Here is a 22,364-nt window from a genome sequence, read left to right as displayed (position 1 = left end):
CAGTCTCCTACATGTGCTGCTGAGGAGAGTGTAAAAGACTTTGGGTTTATTAGAGGGTGCTTCACGTTCACCCATCAGTCTCCTACATGTGCTGCTGCGGAGAGTGTAAAAGACTTTGGGTTTATTAGAGAGTGCCTCACGTTCACCCATCAGTCTCCTACATGTGCTGCTGCGGAGAGTGTAAAAGAGTTCGGGTTTATTAGAGAGCACCTCACGCTTACCCAGGAGTCTCCTACATGTGCTGCTGAGGAGAGTGTAAATGAGATTGGGTTCATTAGAGCGCCTCACGCTCACCCATCAGTCTCCTACATGTGCTGCTGAGGAGAGTGTAAATGAGGTTGGGTTTATTAGAGAGCGCCTCACGCTCACCCAGCAGTCTCCTACATGTGCTGCTGGAGCGTGTAAATGAGGTTGAGTTTATTAGAGAGCACCTCACGCTCACCCAGCAGTCTCCTACATGTGCTGCTGTGGAGAGTGTAAAAGACTTTGGGTTTATTAGAGAGTGCCTCACGTTCACCCATCAGTCTCCTACATGTGCTGCTGAGGAGAGTGTAAATGAGGTTGGGTTTATTAGAGAGCACCTCACGCTTACCCAGCAGTCTCCTACATGTGCTGCTGAGGAGAGTGTAAATGAGGTTGGTTTATTAGAGAGCACCTCACGCTTACCCAGGAGTCTCCTACATGTGCTGCTGAGGAGAGTGTAAATGAGGTTGGGTTTATTAGAGAGCGCCTCACGCTCACCCAGCAGTCTCCTACATGTGCTGCTGAGTTGAGTGTAAAAGAGTTCGGGTTTATTAGAGAGCACCTCACGCTTACCCAGCAGTCTTCTACATGTGCTGCTGAGGAGTGTGTAAAAGAGTTCAGGTTTATTAGAGAGCACCTCACGCTTACCCAGCAGTCTTCTACATGTGCTGCTGAGGAGAGTGTAAAAGAGTTCGGGTTTATTAGAGAGCACCTCACGCTTACCCAGCAGTCTCCTACATGTGCTGCTGAGGAGAGTGTATATGAGGTTGGGTTTATTAGAGAGCACCTCACGCTTACCCAGCAGTCTCCTACATGTGCTGCTGAGGAGAGTGTAAATGAGGTTGGGTTTATTAGAGAGCACCTCACGCTTACCCAGCAGTCTCCTACATGTGCTGCTGAGGAGAGTGTAAATGAGGTTGGGTTTATTAGAGAGCACCTCACGCTTACCCAGCAGTCTCCTACATGTGCTGCTGAGGAGAGTGTAAAAGACTTTGGGTTTATTAGAGGGTGCCTCACGTTCACCCATCAGTCTCCTACATGTGCTGCTGCGGAGAGTGTAAAAGAGTTTGGGTTTATTAGAGAGCACCTCCCGCTTACCCAGCAGTCTCCTACATGTGCTGCTGAGGAGAGTGTAAATGAGGTTGGTTTATTAGAGAGCACCTCACGCTTACCTAGCAGTCTCCTACATGTGCTGCTGAGGAGAGTGTAAATGAGGTTGGGTTTATTAGAGATCGCCTCACGCTCACCCAGCAGTCTCCTACATGTGCTGCTGAGGAGAGTGTAAAAGAGTTCGGGTTTATTAGAGAGCACCTCACGCTTACCCAGCAGTCTTCTACATGTGCTGCTGAGGAGTGTGTAAAAGAGTTCGGGTTTATTAGAGAGCACCTCACGCTTACCCAGCAGTCTTCTACATGTGCTGCTGAGGAGAGTGTAAAAGAGTTCGGGTTTATTAGAGAGCACCTCACGCTTACCCAGCGGTCTCCTACATGTGCTGCTGAGGAGAGTGTATATGAGGTTGGGTTTATTAGAGAGCACCTCACGCTTACCCAGCAGTCTCCTACATGTGCTGCTGAGGAGAGTGTAAATGAGGTTGGGTTTATTAGAGAGCACCTCACGCTTACCCAGCAGTCTCCTACATGTGCTGCTGAGGAGAGTGTAAAAGACTTTGGGTTTATTAGAGGGTGCTTCACGTTCACCCATCAGTCTCCTACATGTGCTGCTGCGGAGAGTGTAAAAGACTTTGGGTTTATTAGAGAGTGCCTCACGTTCACCCATCAGTCTCCTACATGTGCTGCTGCGGAGAGTGTAAAAGAGTTCGGGTTTATTAGAGAGCACCTCACGCTTACCCAGGAGTCTCCTACATGTGCTGCTGAGGAGAGTGTAAATGAGATTGGGTTCATTAGAGCGCCTCACGCTCACCCATCAGTCTCCTACATGTGCTGCTGAGGAGAGTGTAAATGAGGTTGGGTTTATTAGAGAGCGCCTCACGCTCACCCAGCAGTCTCCTACATGTGCTGCTGGAGCGTGTAAATGAGGTTGAGTTTATTAGAGAGCACCTCACGCTCACCCAGCAGTCTCCTACATGTGCTGCTGTGGAGAGTGTAAAAGACTTTGGGTTTATTAGAGAGTGCCTCACGTTCACCCATCAGTCTCCTACATGTGCTGCTGAGGAGAGTGTAAATGAGGTTGGGTTTATTAGAGAGCACCTCACGCTTACCCAGCAGTCTCCTACATGTGCTGCTGAGGAGAGTGTAAATGAGGTTGGTTTATTAGAGAGCACCTCACGCTTACCCAGGAGTCTCCTACATGTGCTGCTGAGGAGAGTGTAAATGAGGTTGGGTTTATTAGAGAGCGCCTCACGCTCACCCAGCAGTCTCCTACATGTGCTGCTGAGTTGAGTGTAAAAGAGTTCGGGTTTATTAGAGAGCACCTCACGCTTACCCAGCAGTCTTCTACATGTGCTGCTGAGGAGTGTGTAAAAGAGTTCAGGTTTATTAGAGAGCACCTCACGCTTACCCAGCAGTCTTCTACATGTGCTGCTGAGGAGAGTGTAAAAGAGTTCGGGTTTATTAGAGAGCACCTCACGCTTACCCAGCAGTCTCCTACATGTGCTGCTGAGGAGAGTGTATATGAGGTTGGGTTTATTAGAGAGCACCTCACGCTTACCCAGCAGTCTCCTACATGTGCTGCTGAGGAGAGTGTAAATGAGGTTGGGTTTATTAGAGAGCACCTCACGCTTACCCAGCAGTCTCCTACATGTGCTGCTGAGGAGAGTGTAAATGAGGTTGGGTTTATTAGAGAGCACCTCACGCTTACCCAGCAGTCTCCTACATGTGCTGCTGAGGAGAGTGTAAAAGACTTTGGGTTTATTAGAGGGTGCCTCACGTTCACCCATCAGTCTCCTACATGTGCTGCTGCGGAGAGTGTAAAAGAGTTTGGGTTTATTAGAGAGCACCTCCCGCTTACCCAGCAGTCTCCTACATGTGCTGCTGAGGAGAGTGTAAATGAGGTTGGGTTTATTAGAGAGCACCTCACGCTTACCCAGCAGTCTCCTACATGTGCTGCTGAGGAGAGTGTAAATGAGGTTGCTTTATTAGAGAGCGCCTCACCCTTACCCAGCAGTCTCCTACATGTGCTGCTGAGGAGAGTGTAAACGAGGTTGGGTTTATTAGAGAGTGTCTCACGCTTACCCAGCAGTCTCCTACATGTGCTGCTGAGGAGAGTGTAACTGAGGTTGGGTTTATTAGAGAGTGCCTCACGCTCACCCATCAGTCTTCTACATGTGCTGCTGAGGAGAGTGTAAAAGACTTTGGGTTTATTAGAGGGTGCCTCACGTTCACCCATCAGTCTCCTACATGTGCTGCTGCGGAGAGTGTAAAAGACTTTGGGTTTATTAGAGAGTGCCTCACGTTCACCCATCAGTCTCCTACATGTGCTGCTGAGGAGAGTGTAAATGAGGTTGGGTTTATTAGAGAGCGCCTCACGCTCACCCAGCAGTCTCCTACATGTGCTGCTGAGGAGAGTGTAAATGAGGTTGGGTTTATTAGAGAGCACCTCACGATCACCCATCAGTCTCCTACATGTGCTGCTGAGGAGAGTGTTAATGAGGTTGGGTTTATTAGAGAGCGCCTCACGCTCACCCAGCAGTCTCGTACATGTGCTGCTGAGGAGAGTGTAAATGAGATTGGGTTCATTAGAGCGCCTCACGCTCACCCATCAGTCTCCTACATGTGCTGCTGAGGAGAGTGTAAATGAGGTTGGGTTTATTAGAGAGCGCCTCACGCTCACCCAGCAGTCTCCTACATGTGCTGCTGGAGCGTGTAAATGAGGTTGAGTTTATTAGAGAGCACCTCACGCTCACCCAGCAGTCTCCTACATGTGCTGCTGCGGAGAGTGTAAAAGACTTTGGGTTTATTAGAGAGTGCCTCACGTTCACCCATCAGTCTCCTACATGTGCTGCTGAGGAGAGTGTAAATGAGGTTGGGTTTATTAGAGAGCGCCTCACGCTTACCCAGCAGTCTCCTACATGTGCTGCTGAGGAGAGTGTAAATGAGGTTGGTTTATTAGAGAGCACCTCACGCTTACCTAGCAGTCTCCTACATGTGCTGCTGAGGAGAGTGTAAATGAGGTTGGGTTTATTAGAGAGCGCCTCACGCTCACCCAGCAGTCTCCTACATGTGCTGCTGAGGAGAGTGTAAAAGAGTTTGGGTTTATTAGAGAGCACCTCACGCTTACCCAGCAGTCTTCTACATGTGCTGCTGAGGAGTGTGTAAAAGAGTTTGGGTTTATTAGAGAGCACCTCACGCTTACCCAGCAGTCTTCTACATGTGCTGCTGAGGAGAGTGTAAAAGAGTTCGGGTTTATTAGAGAGCACCTCACGCTTACCCAGCAGTCTCCTACATGTGCTGCTGAGGAGAGTGTATATGAGGTTGGGTTTATTAGAGAGCACCTCACGCTTACCCAGCAGTCTCCTACATGTGCTGCTGAGGAGAGTGTAAATGAGGTTGGGTTTATTAGAGAGCACCTCACGCTTACCCAGCAGTCTCCTACATGTGCTGCTGAGGAGAGTGTAAAAGACTTTGGGTTTATTAGAGGGTGCTTCACGTTCACCCATCAGTCTCCTACATGTGCTGCTGCGGAGAGTGTAAAAGACTTTGGGTTTATTAGAGAGTGCCTCACGTTCACCCATCAGTCTCCTACATGTGCTGCTGCGGAGAGTGTAAAAGAGTTCGGGTTTATTAGAGAGCACCTCACGCTTACCCAGGAGTCTCCTACATGTGCTGCTGAGGAGAGTGTAAATGAGATTGGGTTCATTAGAGCGCCTCACGCTCACCCATCAGTCTCCTACATGTGCTGCTGAGGAGAGTGTAAATGAGGTTGGGTTTATTAGAGAGCGCCTCACGCTCACCCAGCAGTCTCCTACATGTGCTGCTGGAGCGTGTAAATGAGGTTGAGTTTATTAGAGAGCACCTCACGCTCACCCAGCAGTCTCCTACATGTGCTGCTGTGGAGAGTGTAAAAGACTTTGGGTTTATTAGAGAGTGCCTCACGTTCACCCATCAGTCTCCTACATGTGCTGCTGAGGAGAGTGTAAATGAGGTTGGGTTTATTAGAGAGCACCTCACGCTTACCCAGCAGTCTCCTACATGTGCTGCTGAGGAGAGTGTAAATGAGGTTGGTTTATTAGAGAGCACCTCACGCTTACCCAGCAGTCTCCTACATGTGCTGCTGAGGAGAGTGTAAATGAGGTTGGGTTTATTAGAGAGCGCCTCACGCTCACCCAGCAGTCTCCTACATGTGCTGCTGAGGAGAGTGTAAAAGAGTTCGGGTTTATTAGAGAGCACCTCACGCTTACCCAGCAGTCTTCTACATGTGCTGCTGAGGAGTGTGTAAAAGAGTTCGGGTTTATTAGAGAGCACCTCACGCTTACCCAGCAGTCTTCTACATGTGCTGCTGAGGAGAGTGTAAAAGAGTTCGGGTTTATTAGAGAGCACCTCACGCTTACCCAGCAGTCTCCTACATGTGCTGCTGAGGAGAGTGTATATGAGGTTGGGTTTATTAGAGAGCACCTCACGCTTACCCAGCAGTCTCCTACATGTGCTGCTGAGGAGAGTGTAAATGAGGTTGGGTTTATTAGAGAGCACCTCACGCTTACCCAGCAGTCTCCTACATGTGCTGCTGAGGAGAGTGTAAATGAGGTTGGGTTTATTAGAGAGCACCTCACGCTTACCCAGCAGTCTCCTACATGTGCTGCTGAGGAGAGTGTAAAAGACTTTGGGTTTATTAGAGGGTGCCTCACGTTCACCCATCAGTCTCCTACATGTGCTTCTGCGGAGAGTGTAAAAGACTTTGGGTTTATTAGAGAGTGCCTCACGTTCACCCATCAGTCTCCTACATGTGCTGCTGCGGAGAGTGTAAAAGAGTTCGGGTTTATTAGAGAGCACCTCGTGCTTACCCAGGAGTCTCCTACATGTGCTGCTGAGGAGAGTGTAAATGAGGTTGGGTTTATTAGAGAGCGCCTCACGCTCACCCAGCAGTCTCCTACATGTGCTGCTGAGGAGAGTGTAAATGAGGTTGGGTTTATTAGAGAGCGCCTCACGATCACCCATCAGTCTCCTACATGTGCTGCTGAGGAGAGTGTTAATGAGGTTGGGTTTATTAGAGAGCGCCTCACGCTCACCCAGCAGTCTCCTACATGTGCTGCTGAGGAGAGTGTAAATGAGATTGGGTTCATTAGAGCGCCTCACGCTCACCCATCAGTCTCCTACATGTGCTGCTGAGGAGAGTGTAAATGAGGTTGGGTTTATTAAAGAGCGCCTCACGCTCACCCAGCAGTCTCCTACATGTGCTGCTGGAGCGTGTAAATGAGGTTGAGTTTATTAGAGTGCCTCACGCTTACCCAGCAGTCTTCTACATGTGCTGCTGAGGAGAGTCTAAAAGACTTTGGGTTTATTAGAGAGTGCCTCACGCTTACCCAGCAGTCTCCTACATGTGCTGCTGAGGAGAGTGTAAATGAGGTTGGGTTTATTAGAGAGCGCCTCACACTCACCCAGCAGTCTCCTACATGTGCTGCTGAGGAGAGTGTAAATGAGGTTGGGTTTATTAGAGATCACCTCATGCTTACCCAGGAGTCTCCTACATGTGCTGCTGAGGAGAGTGTAAATGAGGTTGGGTTTATTAGAGAGCGCCTCACGTTCACCCAGCAGTCTCCTACATGTGCTGCTGAGGAGAGTGTAAATGAGGTTGGGTTTATTAGAGAGCGCCTCACACTTACCCAGGAGTCTCCTACATGTGCTGCTGAGAAGAGTGTAAATGAGGTTGGGTTTATTAGAGAGCACCTCACGCTTACCCAGCAGTCTTCTACATGTGCTGCTGAGGAGAGTGTAAATGAGGTTGGGTTTATTAGAGAGCGCCTCACGCTTACCCAGGAGTCTCCTACATGTGCTGCTGAGGAGAGTGTAAATGAGGTTGGGTTTATTAGAGAGCACCTCACGCTTACACAGCAGTCTCCTACATGTGCTGCTGAGGAGAGTGTAAATGAGGTTGGGCTTATTAGAGAGCACCTCACGCTTACCCAGCAGTGTTCTACATGTGCTGCTGAGGAGAGTGTAAAAGAGTTTGGGTTTATTAGAGAGCACCTCCCGCTTACCCAGCAGTCTCCTACATGTGCTGCTGAGGAGAGTGTAAATGAGGTTGGGTTTATTAGAGAGCACCTCACGCTTACCCAGCAGTCTCCTACATGTGCTGCTGAGGAGAGTGTAAATGAGGTTGCTTTATTAGAGAGCGCCCCACGCTTACCCAGCAGCCTCCTACATGTGCTGCTGAGGAGAGTGTAAATGAGGTTGGGTTTATTAGAGAGCGCCTCACCCTTACCCAGCAGTCTCCTACATGTGCTGCTGAGGAGAGTGTAAATGAGGTTGGGTTTATTAGAGAGTGTCTCACGCTTACCCAGCAGTCTCCTACATGTGCTGCTGAGGAGAGTGTAACTGAGGTTGGGTTTATTAGAGAGTGCCTCACGCTCACCCATCAGTCTTCTACATGTGCTGCTGAGGAGAGTGTAAAAGACTTTGGGTTTATTAGAGGGTGCCTCACGTTCACCCATCAGTCTCCTACATGTGCTGCTGAGAAGAGTGTAAATGAGGTTAGCTTTATTAGAAAACGCCTCACGCTCACCCAGCAGTCTCCTACATGTGCTGCTGAGGAGAGTGTAAATAAGGTTGGGTTTATTAGAGAGCACCTCACGCTCACCCAGCAGTCTCCTACATGTGCTGCTGAGGAGAGTGTAAAAGACTTTGGGTTTATTAGAGGGTGCCTCACGTTCACCCATCAGTCTCCTACATGTGCTGCTGCGGAGAGTGTAAAAGACTTTGGGTTTATTAGAGAGTGCCTCACGTTCACCCATCAGTCTCCTACATGTGCTGCTGAGGAGAGTGTAAATGAGGTTGGGTTTATTAGAGAGCGCCTCACGCTCACCCAGCAGTCTCCTACATGTGCTGCTGAGGAGAGTGTAAATGAGGTTGGGTTTATTAGAGAGCGCCTCACGATCACCCATCAGTCTCCTACATGTGCTGCTGAGGAGAGTGTTAATGAGGTTGGGTTTATTAGAGAGCGCCTCACGCTCACCCAGCAGTCTCGTACATGTGCTGCTGAGGAGAGTGTAAATGAGATTTTGTTCATTAGAGCGCCTCACGCTCACCCATCAGTCTCCTACATGTGCTGCTGAGGAGAGTGTAAATGAGGTTGGGTTTATTAGAGAGCGCCTCACGCTCACCCAGCAGTCTCCTACATGTGCTGCTGGAGCGTGTAAATGAGGTTGAGTTTATTAGAGAGCACCTCACGCTCACCCAGCAGTCTCCTACATGTGCTGCTGTGGAGAGTGTAAAAGACTTTGGGTTTATTAGAGAGTGCCTCACGTTCACCCATCAGTCTCCTACATGTGCTGCTGAGGAGAGTGTAAATGAGGTTGGGTTTATTAGAGAGCACCTCACGCTTACCCAGCAGTCTCCTACATGTGCTGCTGAGGAGAGTGTAAATGAGGTTGGTTTATTAGAGAGCACCTCACGCTTACCCAGCAGTCTCCTACATGTGCTGCTGAGGAGAGTGTAAATGAGGTTGGGTTTATTAGAGAGCGCCTCACGCTCACCCAGCAGTCTCCTACATGTGCTGCTGAGGAGAGTGTAAAAGAGTTCGGGTTTATTAGAGAGCACCTCACGCTTACCCAGCAGTCTTCTACATGTGCTGCTGAGGAGTGTGTAAAAGAGTTCGGGTTTATTAGAGAGCACCTCACGCTTACCCAGCAGTCTTCTACATGTGCTGCTGAGGAGAGTGTAAAAGAGTTCGGGTTTATTAGAGAGCACCTCACGCTTACCCAGCAGTCTCCTACATGTGCTGCTGAGGAGAGTGTATATGAGGTTGGGTTTATTAGAGAGCACCTCACGCTTACCCAGCAGTCTCCTACATGTGCTGCTGAGGAGAGTGTAAATGAGGTTGGGTTTATTAGAGAGCACCTCACGCTTACCCAGCAGTCTCCTACATGTGCTGCTGAGGAGAGTGTAAATGAGGTTGGGTTTATTAGAGAGCACCTCACGCTTACCCAGCAGTCTCCTACATGTGCTGCTGAGGAGAGTGTAAAAGACTTTGGGTTTATTAGAGGGTGCCTCACGTTCACCCATCAGTCTCCTACATGTGCTTCTGCGGAGAGTGTAAAAGACTTTGGGTTTATTAGAGAGTGCCTCACGTTCACCCATCAGTCTCCTACATGTGCTGCTGCGGAGAGTGTAAAAGAGTTCGGGTTTATTAGAGAGCACCTCGTGCTTACCCAGGAGTCTCCTACATGTGCTGCTGAGGAGAGTGTAAATGAGGTTGGGTTTATTAGAGAGCGCCTCACGCTCACCCAGCAGTCTCCTACATGTGCTGCTGAGGAGAGTGTAAATGAGGTTGGGTTTATTAGAGAGCGCCTCACGATCACCCATCAGTCTCCTACATGTGCTGCTGAGGAGAGTGTTAATGAGGTTGGGTTTATTAGAGAGCGCCTCACGCTCACCCAGCAGTCTCCTACATGTGCTGCTGAGGAGAGTGTAAATGAGATTGGGTTCATTAGAGCGCCTCACGCTCACCCATCAGTCTCCTACATGTGCTGCTGAGGAGAGTGTAAATGAGGTTGGGTTTATTAAAGAGCGCCTCACGCTCACCCAGCAGTCTCCTACATGTGCTGCTGGAGCGTGTAAATGAGGTTGAGTTTATTAGAGTGCCTCACGCTTACCCAGCAGTCTTCTACATGTGCTGCTGAGGAGAGTCTAAAAGACTTTGGGTTTATTAGAGAGTGCCTCACGCTTACCCAGCAGTCTCCTACATGTGCTGCTGAGGAGAGTGTAAATGAGGTTGGGTTTATTAGAGAGCGCCTCACACTCACCCAGCAGTCTCCTACATGTGCTGCTGAGGAGAGTGTAAATGAGGTTGGGTTTATTAGAGATCACCTCATGCTTACCCAGGAGTCTCCTACATGTGCTGCTGAGGAGAGTGTAAATGAGGTTGGGTTTATTAGAGAGCGCCTCACGTTCACCCAGCAGTCTCCTACATGTGCTGCTGAGGAGAGTGTAAATGAGGTTGGGTTTATTAGAGAGCGCCTCACACTTACCCAGGAGTCTCCTACATGTGCTGCTGAGAAGAGTGTAAATGAGGTTGGGTTTATTAGAGAGCACCTCACGCTTACCCAGCAGTCTTCTACATGTGCTGCTGAGGAGAGTGTAAATGAGGTTGGGTTTATTAGAGAGCGCCTCACGCTTACCCAGGAGTCTCCTACATGTGCTGCTGAGGAGAGTGTAAATGAGGTTGGGTTTATTAGAGAGCACCTCACGCTTACACAGCAGTCTCCTACATGTGCTGCTGAGGAGAGTGTAAATGAGGTTGGGCTTATTAGAGAGCACCTCACGCTTACCCAGCAGTGTTCTACATGTGCTGCTGAGGAGAGTGTAAAAGAGTTTGGGTTTATTAGAGAGCACCTCCCGCTTACCCAGCAGTCTCCTACATGTGCTGCTGAGGAGAGTGTAAATGAGGTTGGGTTTATTAGAGAGCACCTCACGCTTACCCAGCAGTCTCCTACATGTGCTGCTGAGGAGAGTGTAAATGAGGTTGCTTTATTAGAGAGCGCCCCACGCTTACCCAGCAGCCTCCTACATGTGCTGCTGAGGAGAGTGTAAATGAGGTTGGGTTTATTAGAGAGCGCCTCACCCTTACCCAGCAGTCTCCTACATGTGCTGCTGAGGAGAGTGTAAATGAGGTTGGGTTTATTAGAGAGTGTCTCACGCTTACCCAGCAGTCTCCTACATGTGCTGCTGAGGAGAGTGTAACTGAGGTTGGGTTTATTAGAGAGTGCCTCACGCTCACCCATCAGTCTTCTACATGTGCTGCTGAGGAGAGTGTAAAAGACTTTGGGTTTATTAGAGGGTGCCTCACGTTCACCCATCAGTCTCCTACATGTGCTGCTGAGAAGAGTGTAAATGAGGTTAGCTTTATTAGAAAACGCCTCACGCTCACCCAGCAGTCTCCTACATGTGCTGCTGAGGAGAGTGTAAATAAGGTTGGGTTTATTAGAGAGCACCTCACGCTCACCCAGCAGTCTCCTACATGTGCTGCTGAGGAGAGTGTAAAAGACTTTGGGTTTATTAGAGGGTGCCTCACGTTCACCCATCAGTCTCCTACATGTGCTGCTGCGGAGAGTGTAAAAGACTTTGGGTTTATTAGAGAGTGCCTCACGTTCACCCATCAGTCTCCTACATGTGCTGCTGAGGAGAGTGTAAATGAGGTTGGGTTTATTAGAGAGCGCCTCACGCTCACCCAGCAGTCTCCTACATGTGCTGCTGAGGAGAGTGTAAATGAGGTTGGGTTTATTAGAGAGCGCCTCACGATCACCCATCAGTCTCCTACATGTGCTGCTGAGGAGAGTGTTAATGAGGTTGGGTTTATTAGAGAGCGCCTCACGCTCACCCAGCAGTCTCGTACATGTGCTGCTGAGGAGAGTGTAAATGAGATTTTGTTCATTAGAGCGCCTCACGCTCACCCATCAGTCTCCTACATGTGCTGCTGAGGAGAGTGTAAATGAGGTTGGGTTTATTAGAGAGCGCCTCACGCTCACCCAGCAGTCTCCTACATGTGCTGCTGGAGCGTGTAAATGAGGTTGAGTTTATTAGAGAGCACCTCACGCTCACCCAGCAGTCTCCTACATGTGCTGCTGCGGAGAGTGTAAAAGACTTTGGGTTTATTAGAGAGTGCCTCACGTTCACCCATCAGTCTCCTACATGTGCTGCTGAGGAGAGTGTAAATGAGGTTGGGTTTATTAGAGAGCACCTCACGCTTACCCAGCAGTCTCCTACATGTGCTGCTGAGGAGAGTGTAAATGAGGTTGGGTTTATTAGAGAGCGCCTCACGCTTACCCAGCAGTCTCCTACATGTGCTGCTGAGGAGAGTGTAAATGAGGTTGGTTTATTAGGGAGCACCTCACGCTTACCCAGCAGTCTCCTACATGTGCTGCTGAGGAGAGTGTTAATGAGGTTGGGTTTATTAGAGAGCGCCTCACGCTCACCCAGCAGTCTCGTACATGTGCTGCTGAGGAGAGTGTAAATGAGATTGGGTTCATTAGAGCACCTCACGCTTACCCAGCAGTCTCCTACATGTGCTGCTGAGGAGAGTGTAAAAGACTTTGGGTTTATTAGAGGGTGCCTCACGTTCACCCATCAGTCTCCTACATGTGCTGCTGCGGAGAGTGTAAAAGACTTTGGGTTTATTAGAGAGTGCCTCACGTTCACCCATCAGTCTCCTACATGTGCTGCTGCGGAGAGTGTAAAAGAGTTCGGGTTTATTAGAGAGCACCTCGTGCTTACCCAGGAGTCTCCTACATGTGCTGCTGAGGAGAGTGTAAATGAGGTTGGGTTTCTTAGAGAGCGCCTCACGCTCACCCAGCAGTCTCCTACATGTGCTGCTGAGGAGAGTGTAAATGAGGTTGGGTTTATTAGAGAGCGCCTCACGATCACCCATCAGTCTCCTACATGTGCTGCTGAGGAGAGTGTTAATGAGGTTGGGTTTATTAGAGAGCGCCTCATGCTCACCCAGCAGTCTCCTACATGTGCTGCTGAGGAGAGTGTAAATGAGATTGGGTTCATTAGAGCGCCTCACGCTCACCCATCAGTCTCCTACATGTGCTGCTGAGGAGAGTGTAAATGAGGTTGGGTTTATTAGAGAGCGCCTCACGCTCACCCAGCAGTCTCCTACATGTGCTGCTGGAGCGTGTAAATGAGGTTGAGTTTATTAGAGAGTGCCTCACGCTTACCCAGCAGTCTTCTACATGTGCTGCTGAGGAGAGTCTAAAAGACTTTGGGTTTATTAGAGAGTGCCTCACGCTTACCCAGCAGTCTCCTACATGTGCTGCTGAGGAGAGTGTAAATGAGGTTGGGTTTATTAGAGAGCGCCTCACACTCACCCATCAGTCTCCTACATGTGCTGCTGCGGAGAGTGTAAAAGACTTTGGGTTTATTAGAGAGTGCCTCACGTTCACCCATCAGTCTCCTACATGTGCTGCTGTGGAGAGTGTAAAAGAGTTCGGGTTTATTAGAGAGCACCTCGTGCTTACCCAGGAGTCTCCTACATGTGCTGCTGAGGAGAGTGTAAATGAGGTTGGGTTTCTTAGAGAGCGCCTCACGCTCACCCAGCAGTCTCCTACATGTGCTGCTGAGGAGAGTGTAAATGAGGTTGGGTTTATTAGAGAGCGCCTCACGATCACCCATCAGTCTCCTACATGTGCTGCTGAGGAGAGTGTTAATGAGGTTGGGTTTATTAGAGAGCGCCTCACGCTCACCCAGCAGTCTCCTACATGTGCTGCTGAGGAGAGTGTAAATGAGATTGGGTTCATTAGAGCGCCTCACGCTCACCCATCAGTCTCCTACATGTGCTGCTGAGGAGAGTGTAAATGAGGTTGGGTTTATTAGAGAGCGCCTCACGCTCACCCAGCAGTCTCCTACATGTGCTGCTGGAGCGTGTAAATGAGGTTGAGTTTATTAGAGAGTGCCTCACGCTTACCCAGCAGTCTTCTACATGTGCTGCTGAGGAGAGTCTAAAAGACTTTGGGTTTATTAGAGAGTGCCTCACGCTTACCCAGCAGTCTCCTACATGTGCTGCTGAGGAGAGTGTAAATGAGGTTGGGTTTATTAGAGAGCGCCTCACACTCACCCAGCAGTCTCCTACATGTGCTGCTGAAGAGAGTGTAAATGAGGTTGGGTTTATTAGAGATCACCTCATGCTTACCCAGAAGTCTCCTACATGTGCTGCTGAGGAAAGTGTAAATGAGGTTGGGTTTATTAGAGAGCGCCTCACGTTCACCCAGCAGTCTCCTACATGTGCTGCTGAGGAGAGTGTAAATGAGGTTGGGTTTATTAGAGAGCGCCTCACACTTACCCAGGAGTCTCCTACATGTGCTGCTGAGAAGAGTGTAAATGAGGTTGGGTTTATTAGAGAGCACCTCACGCTTACCCAGCAGTCTTCTACATGTGCTGCTGAGGAGAGTGTAAATGAGGTTGGGTTTATTAGAGAGCGCCTCACGCTTACCCAGGAGTCTCCTACATGTGCTGCTGAGGAGAGTGTAAATGAGGTTGGGTTTATTAGAGAGCACCTCACGCTTACCCAGCAGTCTCCTACATGTGCTGCTGAGGAGAGTGTAAATGAGGTTGCTTTATTAGAGAGCGCCCCACGCTTACCCAGCAGCCTCCTACATGTGCTGCTGAGGAGAGTGTAAATGAGGTTGGGTTTATTAGAGAGCGCCTCACCCTTACCCAGCAGTCTCCTACATGTGCTGCTGAGGAGAGTGTAAATGAGGTTGGGTTTATTAGAGAGTGTCTCACGCTTACCCAGCAGCCTCCTACATGTGCTGCTGAGGAGAGTGTAACTGAGGTTGGGTTTATTAGAGAGTGCCTCACGCTCACCCATCAGTCTTCTACATGTGCTGCTGAGGAGAGTGTAAAAGACTTTGGGTTTATTAGAGGGTGCCTCACGTTCACCCATCAGTCTCCTACATGTGCTGCTGAGAAGAGTGTAAATGAGGTTGGGTTTATTAGAGAACGCCTCACGCTCACCCAGCAGTCTCCTACATGTGCTGCTGAGGAGAGTGTAAATAAGGTTGGGTTTATTAGAGAGCACCTCACGCTCACCCAGCAGTCTCCTACATGTGCTGCTGAGGAGAGTGTAAAAGACTTTGGGTTTATTAGAGGGTGCCTCACGTTCACCCATCAGTCTCCTACATGTGCTGCTGCGGAGAGTGTAAAAGACTTTGGGTTTATTAGAGAGTGCCTCACGTTCACCCATCAGTCTCCTACATGTGCTGCTGAGGAGAGTGTAAATGAGGTTGGGTTTATTAGAGAGCACCTCACGCTCACCCAGCAGTCTCCTACATGTGCTGCTGAGGAGAGTGTAAATGAGGTTGGGTTTATTAGAGAGCGCCTCACGATCACCCATCAGTCTCCTACATGTGCTGCTGAGGAGAGTGTTAATGAGGTTGGGTTTATTAGAGAGCGCCTCACGCTCACCCAGCAGTCTCGTACATGTGCTGCTGAGGAGAGTGTAAATGAGATTGGGTTCATTAGAGCGCCTCACGCTCACCCATCAGTCTCCTACATGTGCTGCTGAGGAGAGTGTAAATGAGGTTGGGTTTATTAGAGAGCGCCTCACGCTCACCCAGCAGTCTCCTACATGTGCTGCTGGAGCGTGTAAATGAGGTTGAGTTTATTAGAGAGCACCTCACGCTCACCCAGCAGTCTCCTACATGTGCTGCTGCGGAGAGTGTAAAAGACTTTGGGTTTATTAGAGAGTGCCTCACGTTCACCCATCAGTCTCCTACATGTGCTGCTGAGGAGAGTGTAAATGAGGTTTGGTTTATTAGAGAGCACCTCACGCTTACCCAGCAGTCTCCTACATGTGCTGCTGAGGAGAGTGTAAATCAGGTTGGGTTTATTAGAGAGCGCCTCACGCTTACCCAGCAGTCTCCTACATGTGCTGCTGAGGAGAGTGTAAATGAGGTTGGTTTATTAGAGAGCACCTCACGCTTACCCAGCAGTCTCCTACATGTGCTGCTGAGGAGAGTGTAAATGAGGTTGGGTTTATTAGAGAGCGCCTCACGCTCACCCAGCAGTCTCCTACATGTGCTGCTGAGGAGAGTGTAAAAGAGTTCGGGTTTATTAGAGAGCACCTCACGCTTACCCAGCAGTCTTCTACATGTGCTGCTGAGGAGTGTGTAAAAGAGTTCTGGTTTATTAGAGAGCACCTCACGCTTACCCAGCAGTCTTCTACATGTGCTGCTGAGGAGTGTGTAAAAGAGTTCGGGTTTATTAGAGAGCACCTCACGCTTACCCAGCAGTCTTCTACATGTGCTGCTGAGGAGAGTGTAAAAGAGTTCGGGTTTATTAGAGAGCACCTCACGCTTACCCAGCAGTCTCCTACATGTGCTGCTGAGGAGAGTGTATATGAGGTTGGGTTTATTAGAGAGCACCTCACGCTTACCCAGCAGTCTCCTACATGTGCTGCTGAGGAGAGTGTAAATGAGGTTGGGTTTATTAGAGAGCACCTCACGCTTACCCAGCAGTCTCCTACATGTGCTGCTGAGGAGAGTGTAAAAGACTTTGGGTTTATTAGAGGGTGCTTCACGTTCACCCATCAGTCTCCTACATGTGCTGCTGCGGAGAGTGTAAAAGACTTTGGGTTTATTAGAGAGTGCCTCACGTTCACCCATCAGTCTCCTACATGTGCTGCTGCGGAGAGTGTAAAAGAGTTCGGGTTTATTAGAGAGCACCTCACGCTTACCCAGGAGTCTCCTACATGTGCTGCTGAGGAGAGTGTAAATGAGATTGGGTTCATTAGAGCGCCTCACGCTCACCCATCAGTCTCCTACATGTGCTGCTGAGGAGAGTGTAAATGAGGTTGGGTTTATTAGAGAGCGCCTCACGCTCACCCAGCAGTCTCCTACATGTGCTGCTGGAGCGTGTAAATGAGGTTGAGTTTATTAGAGAGCACCTCACGCTCACCCAGCAGTCTCCTACATGTGCTGCTGTGGAGAGTGTAAAAGACTTTGGGTTTAGTAGAGAGTGCCTCACGTTCACCCATCAGTCTCCTACATGTGCTGCTGAGGAGAGTGTAAATGAGGTTGGGTTTATTAGAGAGCACCTCACGCTTACCCAGCAGTCTCCTACATGTGCTGCTGAGGAGAGTGTAAATGAGGTTGGTTTATTAGAGAGCACCTCACGCTTACCCAGCAGTCTCCTACATGTGCTGCTGAGGAGAGTGTAAATGAGGTTGGGTTTATTAGAGAGCGCCTCACGCTCACCCAGCAGTCTCCTACATGTGCTGCTGAGGAGAGTGTAAAAGAGTTCGGGTTTATTAGAGAGCACCTCACGCTTACCCAGCAGTCTTCTACATGTGCTGCTGAGGAGTGTGTAAAAGAGTTCGGGTTTATTAGAGAGCACCTCACGCTTACCCAGCAGTCTTCTACATGTGCTGCTGAGGAGAGTGTAAAAGAGTTCGGGTTTATTAGAGAGCACCTCACGCTTACCCAGCAGTCTCCTACATGTGCTGCTGAGGAGAGTGTATATGAGGTTGGGTTTATTAGAGAGCACCTCACGCTTACCCAGCAGTCTCCTACATGTGCTGCTGAGGAGAGTGTAAATGAGGTTGGGTTTATTAGAGAGCACCTCACGCTTACCCAGCAGTCTCCTACATGTGCTGCTGAGGAGAGTGTAAATGAGGTTGGGTTTATTAGAGAGCACCTCACGCTTACCCAGCAGTCTCCTACATGTGCTGCTGAGGAGAGTGTAAAAGACTTTGGGTTTATTAGAGGGTGCCTCACGTTCACCCATCAGTCTCCTACATGTGCTGCTGCGGAGAGTGTAAAAGACTTTGGGTTTATTAGAGAGTGCCTCACGTTCACCCATCAGTCTCCTACATGTGCTGCTGCGGAGAGTGTAAAAGAGTTCGGGTTTATTAGAGAGCACCTCGTGCTTACCCAGGAGTCTCCTACATGTGCTGCTGAGGAGAGTGTAAATGAGGTTGGGTTTATTAGAGAGCGCCTCACGCTCACCCAGCAGTCTCCTACATGTGCTGCTGAGGAGAGTGTAAATGAGGTTGGGTTTATTAGAGAGCGCCTCACGATCACCCATCAGTCTCCTACATGTGCTGCTGAGGAGAGTGTTAATGAGGTTGGGTTTATTAGAGAGCGCCTCACGCTCACCCAGCAGTCTCCTACATGTGCTGCTGAGGAGAGTGTAAATGAGATTGGGTTCATTAGAGCGCCTCACGCTCACCCATCAGTCTCCTACATGTGCTGCTGAGGAGAGTGTAAATGAGGTTGGGTTTATTAAAGAGCGCCTCACGCTCACCCAGCAGTCTCCTACATGTGCTGCTGGAGCGTGTAAATGAGGTTGAGTTTATTAGAGTGCCTCACGCTTACCCAGCAGTCTTCTACATGTGCTGCTGAGGAGAGTCTAAAAGACTTTGGGTTTATTAGAGAGTGCCTCACGCTTACCCAGCAGTCTCCTACATGTGCTGCTGAGGAGAGTGTAAATGAGGTTGGGTTTATTAGAGAGCGCCTCACACTCACCCAGCAGTCTCCTACATGTGCTGCTGAGGAGAGTGTAAATGAGGTTGGGTTTATTAGAGATCACCTCATGCTTACCCAGGAGTCTCCTACATGTGCTGCTGAGGAGAGTGTAAATGAGGTTGGGTTTATTAGAGAGCGCCTCACGTTCACCCAGCAGTCTCCTACATGTGCTGCTGAGGAGAGTGTAAATGAGGTTGGGTTTATTAGAGAGCGCCTCACACTTACCCAGGAGTCTCCTACATGTGCTGCTGAGAAGAGTGTAAATGAGGTTGGGTTTATTAGAGAGCACCTCACGCTTACCCAGCAGTCTTCTACATGTGCTGCTGAGGAGAGTGTAAATGAGGTTGGGTTTATTAGAGAGCGCCTCACGCTTACCCAGGAGTCTCCTACATGTGCTGCTGAGGAGAGTGTAAATGAGGTTGGGTTTATTAGAGAGCACCTCACGCTTACACAGCAGTCTCCTACATGTGCTGCTGAGGAGAGTGTAAATGAGGTTGGGCTTATTAGAGAGCACCTCACGCTTACCCAGCAGTGTTCTACATGTGCTGCTGAGGAGAGTGTAAAAGAGTTTGGGTTTATTAGAGAGCACCTCCCGCTTACCCAGCAGTCTCCTACATGTGCTGCTGAGGAGAGTGTAAATGAGGTTGGGTTTATTAGAGAGCACCTCACGCTTACCCAGCAGTCTCCTACATGTGCTGCTGAGGAGAGTGTAAATGAGGTTTCTTTATTAGAGAGCGCCCCACGCTTACCCAGCAGCCTCCTACATGTGCTGCTGAGGAGAGTGTAAATGAGGTTGGGTTTATTAGAGAGCGCCTCACCCTTACCCAGCAGTCTCCTACATGTGCTGCTGAGGAGAGTGTAAATGAGGTTGGGTTTATTAGAGAGTGTCTCACGCTTACCCAGCAGTCTCCTACATGTGCTGCTGAGGAGAGTGTAACTGAGGTTGGGTTTATTAGAGAGTGCCTCACGCTCACCCATCAGTCTTCTACATGTGCTGCTGAGGAGAGTGTAAAAGACTTTGGGTTTATTAGAGGGTGCCTCACGTTCACCCATCAGTCTCCTACATGTGCTGCTGAGAAGAGTGTAAATGAGGTTGGCTTTATTAGAGAACGCCTCACGCTCACCCAGCAGTCTCCTACATGTGCTGCTGAGGAGAGTGTAAATAAGGTTGGGTTTATTAGAGAGCACCTCACGCTCACCCAGCAGTCTCCTACATGTGCTGCTGAGGAGAGTGTAAAATACTTTGGGTTTATTAGAGGGTGCCTCACGTTCACCCATCAGTCTCCTACATGTGCTGCTGCGGAGAGTGTAAAAGACTTTGGGTTTATTAGAGAGTGCCTCACGTTCACCCATCAGTCTCCTACATGTGCTGCTGAGGAGAGTGTAAATGAGGTTGGGTTTATTAGAGAGCGCCTCACGCTCACCCAGCAGTCTCCTACATGTGCTGCTGAGGAGAGTGTAAATGAGGTTGGGTTTATTAGAGAGCGCCTCACGATCACCCATCAGTCTCCTACATGTGCTGCTGAGGAGAGTGTTAATGAGGTTGGGTTTATTAGAGAGCGCCTCACGCTCACCCAGCAGTCTCGTACATGTGCTGCTGAGGAGAGTGTAAATGAGATTTTGTTCATTAGAGCGCCTCACGCTCACCCATCAGTCTCCTACATGTGCTGCTGAGGAGAGTGTAAATGAGGTTGGGTTTATTAGAGAGCGCCTCACGCTCACCCAGCAGTCTCCTACATGTGCTGCTGGAGCGTGTAAATGAGGTTGAGTTTATTAGAGAGCACCTCACGCTCACCCAGCAGTCTCCTACATGTGCTGCTGCGGAGAGTGTAAAAGACTTTGGGTTTATTAGAGAGTGCCTCACGTTCACCCATCAGTCTCCTACATGTGCTGCTGAGGAGAGTGTAAATGAGGTTGGGTTTATTAGAGAGCACCTCACGCTTACCCAGCAGTCTCCTACATGTGCTGCTGAGGAGAGTGTAAATGAGGTTGGGTTTATTAGAGAGCGCCTCACGCTTACCCAGCAGTCTCCTACATGTGCTGCTGAGGAGAGTGTAAATGAGGTTGGTTTATTAGGGAGCACCTCACGCTTACCCAGCAGTCTCCTACATGTGCTGCTGAGGAGAGTGTTAATGAGGTTGGGTTTATTAGAGAGCGCCTCACGCTCACCCAGCAGTCTCGAACATGTGCTGCTGAGGAGAGTGTAAATGAGATTGGGTTCATTAGAGCACCTCACGCTTACCCAGCAGTCTCCTACATGTGCTGCTGAGGAGAGTGTAAAAGACTTTGGGTTTATTAGAGGGTGCCTCACGTTCACCCATCAGTCTCCTACATGTGCTGCTGCGGAGAGTGTAAAAGACTTTGGGTTTATTAGAGAGTGCCTCACGTTCACCCATCAGTCTCCTACATGTGCTGCTGCGGAGAGTGTAAAAGAGTTCGGGTTTATTAGAGAGCACCTCGTGCTTACCCAGGAGTCTCCTACATGTGCTGCTGAGGAGAGTGTAAATGAGGTTGGGTTTCTTAGAGAGCGCCTCACGCTCACCCAGCAGTCTCCTACATGTGCTGCTGAGGAGAGTGTAAATGAGGTTGGGTTTATTAGAGAGCGCCTCACGATCACCCATCAGTCTCCTACATGTGCTGCTGAGGAGAGTGTTAATGAGGTTGGGTTTATTAGAGAGCGCCTCACGCTCACCCAGCAGTCTCCTACATGTGCTGCTGAGGAGAGTGTAAATGAGATTGGGTTCATTAGAGCGCCTCACGCTCACCCATCAGTCTCCTACATGTGCTGCTGAGGAGAGTGTAAATGAGGTTGGGTTTATTAGAGAGCGCCTCACGCTCACCCAGCAGTCTCCTACATGTGCTGCTGGAGCGTGTAAATGAGGTTGAGTTTATTAGAGAGTGCCTCACGCTTACCCAGCAGTCTTCTACATGTGCTGCTGAGGAGAGTCTAAAAGACTTTGGGTTTATTAGAGAGTGCCTCACGCTTACCCAGCAGTCTCCTACATGTGCTGCTGAGGAGAGTGTAAATGAGGTTGGGTTTATTAGAGAGCGCCTCACACTCACCCAGCAGTCTCCTACATGTGCTGCTGAAGAGAGTGTAAATGAGGTTGGGTTTATTAGAGATCACCTCATGCTTACCCAGAAGTCTCCTACATGTGCTGCTGAGGAAAGTGTAAATGAGGTTGGGTTTATTAGAGAGCGCCTCACGTTCACCCAGCAGTCTCCTACATGTGCTGCTGAGGAGAGTGTAAATGAGGTTGGGTTTATTAGAGAGCGCCTCACACTTACCCAGGAGTCTCCTACATGTGCTGCTGAGAAGAGTGTAAATGAGGTTGGGTTTATTAGAGAGCACCTCACGCTTACCCAGCAGTCTTCTACATGTGCTGCTGAGGAGAGTGTAAATGAGGTTGGGTTTATTAGAGAGCGCCTCACGCTTACCCAGGAGTCTCCTATATGTGCTGCTGAGGAGAGTGTAAATGAGGTTGGGTTTATTAGAGAGCACCTCACGCTTACCCAGCAGTCTCCTACATGTGCTGCTGAGGAGAGTGTAAATGAGGTTGCTTTATTAGAGAGCGCCCCACGCTTACCCAGCAGCCTCCTACATGTGCTGCTGAGGAGAGTGTAAATGAGGTTGGGTTTATTAGAGAGCGCCTCACCCTTACCCAGCAGTCTCCTACATGTGCTGCTGAGGAGAGTGTAAATGAGGTTGGGTTTATTAGAGAGTGTCTCACGCTTACCCAGCAGCCTCCTACATGTGCTGCTGAGGAGAGTGTAACTGAGGTTGGGTTTATTAGAGAGTGCCTCACGCTCACCCATCAGTCTTCTACATGTGCTGCTGAGGAGAGTGTAAAAGACTTTGGGTTTATTAGAGGGTGCCTCACGTTCACCCATCAGTCTCCTACATGTGCTGCTGAGAAGAGTGTAAATGAGGTTGGGTTTATTAGAGAACGCCTCACGCTCACCCAGCAGTCTCCTACATGTGCTGCTGAGG

This window comes from Lissotriton helveticus (assembly GCF_964261635.1).
Source record: "Lissotriton helveticus chromosome 1_1 unlocalized genomic scaffold, aLisHel1.1 SUPER_1_unloc_85, whole genome shotgun sequence".
Lineage (NCBI taxonomy): Eukaryota > Metazoa > Chordata > Amphibia > Caudata > Salamandridae > Lissotriton > Lissotriton helveticus.
This window is presented reverse-complemented; position numbering follows the sequence as displayed.